Below are 7104 nucleotides of genomic sequence, written 5' to 3'. Positions count from 1 at the left end.
GGGCTCTGTCAATCAGTTGTACAATTATCGGAGTTTGCCGGAGCGTGGACGGCCGCTGACCACCAATTGAATATGTATTTATGTGCACAAAGCTTTTTATGTTGTTCATTTTGGATCTCCATTACATTCATCATTATTGACCCTTTATTGTCCCCTTATATACAGGGCTAAATATAGTTGAATATTTGACTGCCCCAATACTGGGCGTAATTTTCCTCTTAGAATCAAAGGACAAACGCTACCATATTACTCAAGTGCGGTGTGGTAGACTTCACACAACTTTAGTCTTCTTTATAGAGAACCACCAGTAGCAGCATGAAAGAAAACGATAATTAATTTATGATACGCACATTTTTACAATAAAGAAGTAAATAGGTTTTGTATAAATAACATAATGTAAAAAATATATAAATATTTCTAAATTAAATAAATTGATATAAAAACAGAAATAACAAAATAAAGAAGTAGCATACTAGTATGCAGTTTGCCTGATGGTAACCACATATCTAACGTATCAGTAATACAACTATTAAAAATAGTTGAGGTAGTTCACGACCCGCATGGCGTGGTCATCATACTGTTCAGATACGGTGTGGGTTCCGATTAAGGGTTCGTACACAAAACTGCGATGCGACGTCGCATCGCAAAAATCTGCGAGCTCCCTCGACGCATCGCAAGAACTTGCGAATTGATTCGCATCGCACAGTGGTTGTTGTTGCTGGTCACCCTGAGAGACGCTACGCCGCACGATATCGCATCGCAGCAATTCGCATCGCAATTTTCTGCGTTGCGAATTCGCATCGCGTCGCATCGCAGTTTTGTGTTCGAGCCCTTAAATCCCCGGTGAAACAGACATCTAAATTAATTTAAATTTCTATTTTTGGTCTAGGTGTTTTGTGTATTGGTTCTTTCTTTTCCATCTCAACGACATAATAAATTTCTCTGAGTGGGCTATGTGCGTAAATAACGTTAATTAACTATCGTTAGCTAGATTAGTCTTCACAAAACTTTTTGAGTTTGATCACCTTTTATACTTTACTAGCTGTCAAGGGTGAACAACCCTTATCACTTAGGGGTATGAAAAACAGATAGTAGCCGATTCTCAGACCTACTGAATATGCATATAAAATTTGGTGAAAATCGGTAAAGCCGTTTCGGAGGAGTACGGTAACTAACATTTTGACACGAGAATTTTATATATAAGATAAAATTCATACCTTTACCATTGCTATCAAAGGATATTAGTGGTACCACTAAAAAGTGTGATGTTACCAACGCAGTCAAAACATTTCCTTCCTTACCTATACTTATTAACACGTTCCCTGCGGCACAGATTTTTCTGTACTTTCCATTACTGCGTTACGAGTTGTTTTAAACCTCGTCCTATATCCGACATTGTGGCGGCACGAGGCGTGTTAAATCCCACCGCCCGAAGGAGACTAAAATCCTTTTTTTAGCGCCAAATAAGACAAAATCGACGGCTTTTGTCTTGATTATTATTAACAATGAGTTGATTAATCTAAAACTGCCGCCGCCCTTGGTTAAATTCGTTACTTTAGATTCTATGGGTAAAATAAAATGTGGGTCTAATGCACCTCGGACCGCACTGAAAAATGGCAGGTTTCCATATAATTTAGTGATGGGAAAATAAATATCGATTTTATTTTATTGTTTTTATTTATCAACGTTATGGACAGAATGAATACAAAAAGGGGAAAAGTTATGGATGTTTTTCATTGAAACATTTCAGACAATAAGGTTTTTTGCAAACAGTGCATTCCGTGAGATTTTTTTTTGGTTTTTTTGTCTGCCTCACGACATGTCAAGAATGTGCGGAGTTTTTCGTAGCATCCGACACATCTCTTCTTCTTTGGACCCTTATCGAGATGATGTGCTTTCTTTGCAGTGGATTCTGAAAAGTAGGAGCGAGTAGATTAGGGTAAAGAGTAATCGGAATACTCGGTAACGATTTTGCCTACGTTTCCTATATCAATAATGTAGCTACTTAACTTTTGTTTGAACCATAACAGGAAACGTAATTATCTATAATGTAATTTCTTACTATACGGATATACGCCTAGCCTGCCAAGTCTCACTACTGGACTTTCACCTAGACAGAGTATATTTGTGACTTACCTGTTTTTGAAATATCTTCCTGTATTCTGATTCTGGCTCAGATTTTTCAACCGGTTTTTCTTCATCTTCCTCCATGATCAACTTTTTTCGGAAACGTTTCGACATGATAATTTTCAACATAAAGACAGCGGTCCTACTTCGTCGCTACGCAGCCTCGACTGCGTTGCACAACACTAACCACGTGAAGCTAGCGTGGGGTGCGGTACGAGGTGCGTGGGGAAACGTGGCGTTCCCAACCTCGTTCCGCACTGTGTTAGCATTATTATTTGTTCAGTGCGGTACGAGGTCTAACAAACCCGACATTAGGTTGGTGTACCATAGAACTAGGAATCAGTAGCACATCACAAACATATAGTTATCACTCTCCTACACTGAACCAGACGGAAGTTATGCCTCTCGCACCACAGAGAAGTTAAAGTTTTTTCTTACCGCTATAACGACCAGACATGGACGAGGTGTTTTAAGCCGCGTTCCGCAGCTAACGTGTTAAGCCACTGTTCCCAGTCCAACCATAAAACCCACAAACAGGCCACATTCCCCTGCAATTTGCGACCATTTACATCTGAACGGATACGGTTCACAGACTCCCATTCAACGCTTTGTATCGCCTGATGATATGCTGCGAATTGATTGGTGCCCTTCGGTGGCATATAAATCAACAGTGTATAAAAATACAGCGTTGATATTCCAATTACATGTATATTTTTTGTAGTATGTGATACTAAGAAGGTATTTGTTATTAGCGGTGAAGATATAAGGGTATGAGAAAACCTTTATCTGAAAGTTATAATAATGATTGAAGGTGGTAGAGCTGTGGTTCAATTCCGGCAGCACCACCGCAGCACCTATTTATACCTAAAAACAGCAGTATTAAGCGCTGCTGTGTTGGTTTGAAGGGTGTAAGGGAGACATAGCGTTCCAGATTAGTCCTCATGGGTAGCGACGAATCTGTGGCCGACCTCAGGTGGAATATCTAACTCAGGTGGAAATATCTGGGGTTGATTACAGATGTCCATGGGCGACTCTAGCTACTTAACATCAGGTGTACTGCATACTCGTTTGCTATTTCTGTATTATAAAATATCTGTGGCTGACTTCAGATGAGAATAGAATATGTCTGGGGTTGATTGCAACAGTTCATGGGCGGCAGTAGCCACTTTCCATCAGGTGGACTTCATGCTTTTTGCTATTTCTATAATATTCGTATTAGGAATGCATATTCGTATGCTATTTCTCTACAAAAAACGCCTTTCTACTCCCATTATGACGTCACACTCATGCTAGCCTCCAATTTTCTTATCCAAGTATTTCATAACAATGGACGGTGTCGTGACAGCGCGTCGCAACCCAACGACAATAGATTACGTTCAACTTTACTTAACTTGCAACACATAATTGTCTATGAAATTGTAGCAAACGAAAGGAAGTACATAAAAATACGATTTCTACACTCACAGCCCCGCACTAGGATTCCCTGTCATGGGTGCATATAGACAAATACACAAACACCCAGACCCAGAAGCAGAAGTCTAAATTCATCGTTTAGATGTCTGTCTGACCGGGGATCGAATACGGGACCCTCTGCGTGTCAGACCGGTGACCGCTCCCCCACGCGGATCGTGGTTATCTTTTTTTTTTTATGAAGGAAGTACATGCTACGTGGTAAGGGGCCATGGATATTGGTTATTCAATCCGGAGAGGATCGGAAGGATGGAGACGCGTTGCTACCCTTAAGGACTGTATTAACACCTTGTTTGCCTTACCAGACCTTAAAAAACAGAATAGCAGTGCTAAACTTCTATCGTAATTATTGTATTTTTTTTTTATATTCTAGTAGCCAACGAGCATGCAGTATACATGTTATTAGAAATAGGAGTGACGTGGTGCCTCCAAAGTCAAACTGGCAGAAATAAGTGTGGGAGATGTTCTACTAGAGTTTAATTACAAATGATTTTACCACCCTTCAAATCTGTGTTAATTATAATACATTTTAAACATAATATTTTAAATTCCTTATGATTTTTTTTAGTTGGAACTCCTCTTGGATTGCTAGACTAATAAGTTTTATCATAGTGATGGCGTTTGATTATATGATTATATGTGTTTGTTGCACAGTAGAATATTCATATTAAGACATTTATTAATCTTTAGAAAGCAAGACAGGAAAAATGACGAGTAAGACAAAAAATTGTTAGACTGATTAACATATGATAGTATTCAAAAGTGGATAAATTATCTGTAATTTTGTATCGAGCCGGTAAAATCGGTTGCACCCTCCTATCTTCGGCAATGTTAGATCTCTATCTACCCTTCGCGACGATGCGTGAACGCAGGTTTCTACTAGTGACATCTAGCGGCGATCCATGTAAACTGTCTTAATGAAACACGCATATGTGCAGTTTTTTTATAATTTGTTAAGCTAAGTAGTTGTTTCTAATATGAAGAAATAGAACTGAGTATAGGAGAAGAATATGGGCGTGCAGTCTACCTTATAGCAAGTGATCACTACCGCTTGTAGCTGTTATCAATCAACCCAGATAAGATTAGAGTCCTACCTGGGATCGGCCACATATGTGTTGCTACCTTTGAGGGCAAAGTTTTAATGCCTCCAATAAGATCTCCCTTACCACACCTTTTAAACCAGAACACAGCAGCGCTTAACACTGCTGTTTTTAGGCAGAAATAGCTGCAGCGGTTGTCCCGCTGAAGTCAAACAAATAAATGGTAAGAAATACACACTATTACTTGCGTAACATATCTATTTTACTATTTCATTGTTGTTAATAATTGCAAATGTCCTATACAGACAGTGACACAAACTAAACTCTATATGTCAATACTAGAGTTACTTTTGCCGCGATTTGAGACACAATGGCGGTTTCCTAATAGCGCAAACACCGGTCGAGTTTAATATAATTTTTATTAAAGAATGTGTTCAGTGCCGCGAAGCTATCTCGAAGCTAATCGTCGCTTGTAATGATAGAAACCTTCCGTAATTATTTTAAGCCACTACCTGCTTTTACTGGAGTTAGAGATACTGGAAGCGACTTTGTTTGATGTGCGCGTAGTATTCGCTTGTAAGTACGCTCGCTAATATAAGTTGTATAGTAAACAATTTCGGTATTTGTAAAGAAGTTTATAGCTCAGATTTAATAAATTCAATTTCAAATTCAACTTGGGGATCTGCACCACCATATCTATTTCTGCTTCATAATAGCAATATTATTCTATACGTTGCCGTGTTTTGATCTGGGGGGTGTGGTAAGGGAGATACTTTTTCGAGGCGTTTCAGCTTAGTCCTTAGAGGTAGCATGGTATCTGCGACCGACATCAGGCAGGACTCTTATCTTATATAGGGTTCATTACAGGTGGCCATAGGCAGTAGTAGTCACTCACCATCTGGTGGAATGCTGATTTACTTTTTTTAATATTATAGCAAACAAATTGCACAGCGTGGAGTATGGCCTAAACCCTTTTCATCACAAGAACCTATATCTAGTGTAGCAAAAGTGAATAAAAGATAATTCAATTAAAATTATGAAATGCAAATATTGTATGAAAGCCTGCAAGGCACTTCCAGCTCACCAAACAGCATCATCACTATTTCATTACGGTAATCGTAATTTTTACGTAATAGCAGCCACCACCGTGATGCTATCGCCTTGATTGCAACGTGATTGCTAAACTGTGGCTTTGCTTACCCACGCTCTTCAGACCAGGATCATTTACTGTTGGATAATTGTAACTTTAGATATTCCTAAATATATAGAGTGGTCAATATAGAAGGCCACATTTATTTCTGTCCAATAACAGCAGTGTTAAGCGCTGCTCTGTTTGAAGGGTTTGTTAAGGGAGACGTACTTTTCCGAGGCGTTCCAGCTTAGTTCTCAGCGGTAGCGGCACATCTGTGGCCGACCCCAGTTAGACTTTAACCTCATCTTGGATTGATTATAGATGCTCATGGGCGGCAGTGGCTACTTTACATCAGGTGGGCTGCATGCTCAATGCTATCAACTTGATTGCAATGTGATTGCTAAACTGTGGCTTTGTTTACCGCTTTGCGCATCTGAGGCCGATTTCTGGTAGGAATCTAACCTCTTTAGGGGGTTTAAGGCCAAAGCCGATAATAAAGCGAAAAATGCTGAAAGGTGTTATGAGGCCGATTTTGATAAAAAATAAAACTACATTATCAGAATATTCAAAAATCCACTTCCAAAACCAGGAATCGAAACGAAATCGCGTTAAAAAAAAAACAATATTTTAATACTCGTGTTATATTTTTTATTAAATCAAGATCGGTTCATGAAATAGACCCCTGTAAGAGACGAAAAGACAGAGGAGAGTAAAAAACAGGGTTTTGTTACGCTTTGAGTACGGTACCCTAAAATCTGTAAGTGGTATTAATCTAGCAATACAAATGATCTCAACCAATCAACCAATTATATCGATCATTAATTAAAAAGTAAATGTTTTTAAAAGCAATAAACGTCATTAACCAATTATAATAATAAATCAAATAGATAGACGTAATTTAACGGAAACTACTTAGAATTGAATAAATCAGTTAACATGGTAATAAAAATGCCACAGTTACGTCAAATATACTAGTTTTTGTACTGTGTGTATTTTAGGTACTTATAAATGCCGCCTAGCATATTTTTCTGCGTATATAAGGTTGACTGGTAGAGACGCAGAACTGTACCCTTACCATGGGTTTTTACCATGGAACAGCGTTTTGACAAATATGACTGTTTTGGTATTTGTTTACGTGTTTGCCCATACAATTTCCGATCAGCGCCCCTAGCGGATTGTATCAGAACTACGAGTATAGTGTCAGTAACGTAACATTAAATGTCTAAAGTGACAAAATGGCGCTTTATGTTTTGTCTTTCTTTTTTGCGAACATGTGACGTAGACAAAAAGTTCATCGTCACTTGAACACTTACTTATTGTTACGTTTACTCAGTC

At 38.6% G+C, this 7104-nt stretch overlaps 1 long non-coding RNA gene across 1 annotated transcript; it reads right to left on the bottom strand.

Moving 5' to 3' along the window:
• Positions 1–1773: 1773 nt before the first annotated feature.
• On the bottom strand, positions 1774–2622 carry LOC140745980 (uncharacterized). The gene is made up of 2 exons (XR_012102735.1): positions 2137–2622; positions 1774–1912 (listed from the first exon to the last, which is right to left on the bottom strand). It is a non-coding gene; the product is annotated as an uncharacterized LOC140745980 (long non-coding RNA).
• Between the last annotated feature and the right edge of the window lie 4482 nt (positions 2623–7104).

Source organism: Epargyreus clarus, unplaced genomic scaffold, assembly GCF_041222505.1.
Source record: "Epargyreus clarus isolate Ecla_fem2 unplaced genomic scaffold, WU_Ecla_fem_2.2 ptg000012l, whole genome shotgun sequence".
In the NCBI taxonomy this organism is placed as follows: Eukaryota; Metazoa; Arthropoda; class Insecta; order Lepidoptera; family Hesperiidae; genus Epargyreus; species Epargyreus clarus.
Note: the sequence above shows the minus strand (reverse complement) of the source record. Positions and strands in the feature narration are given on the sequence as shown.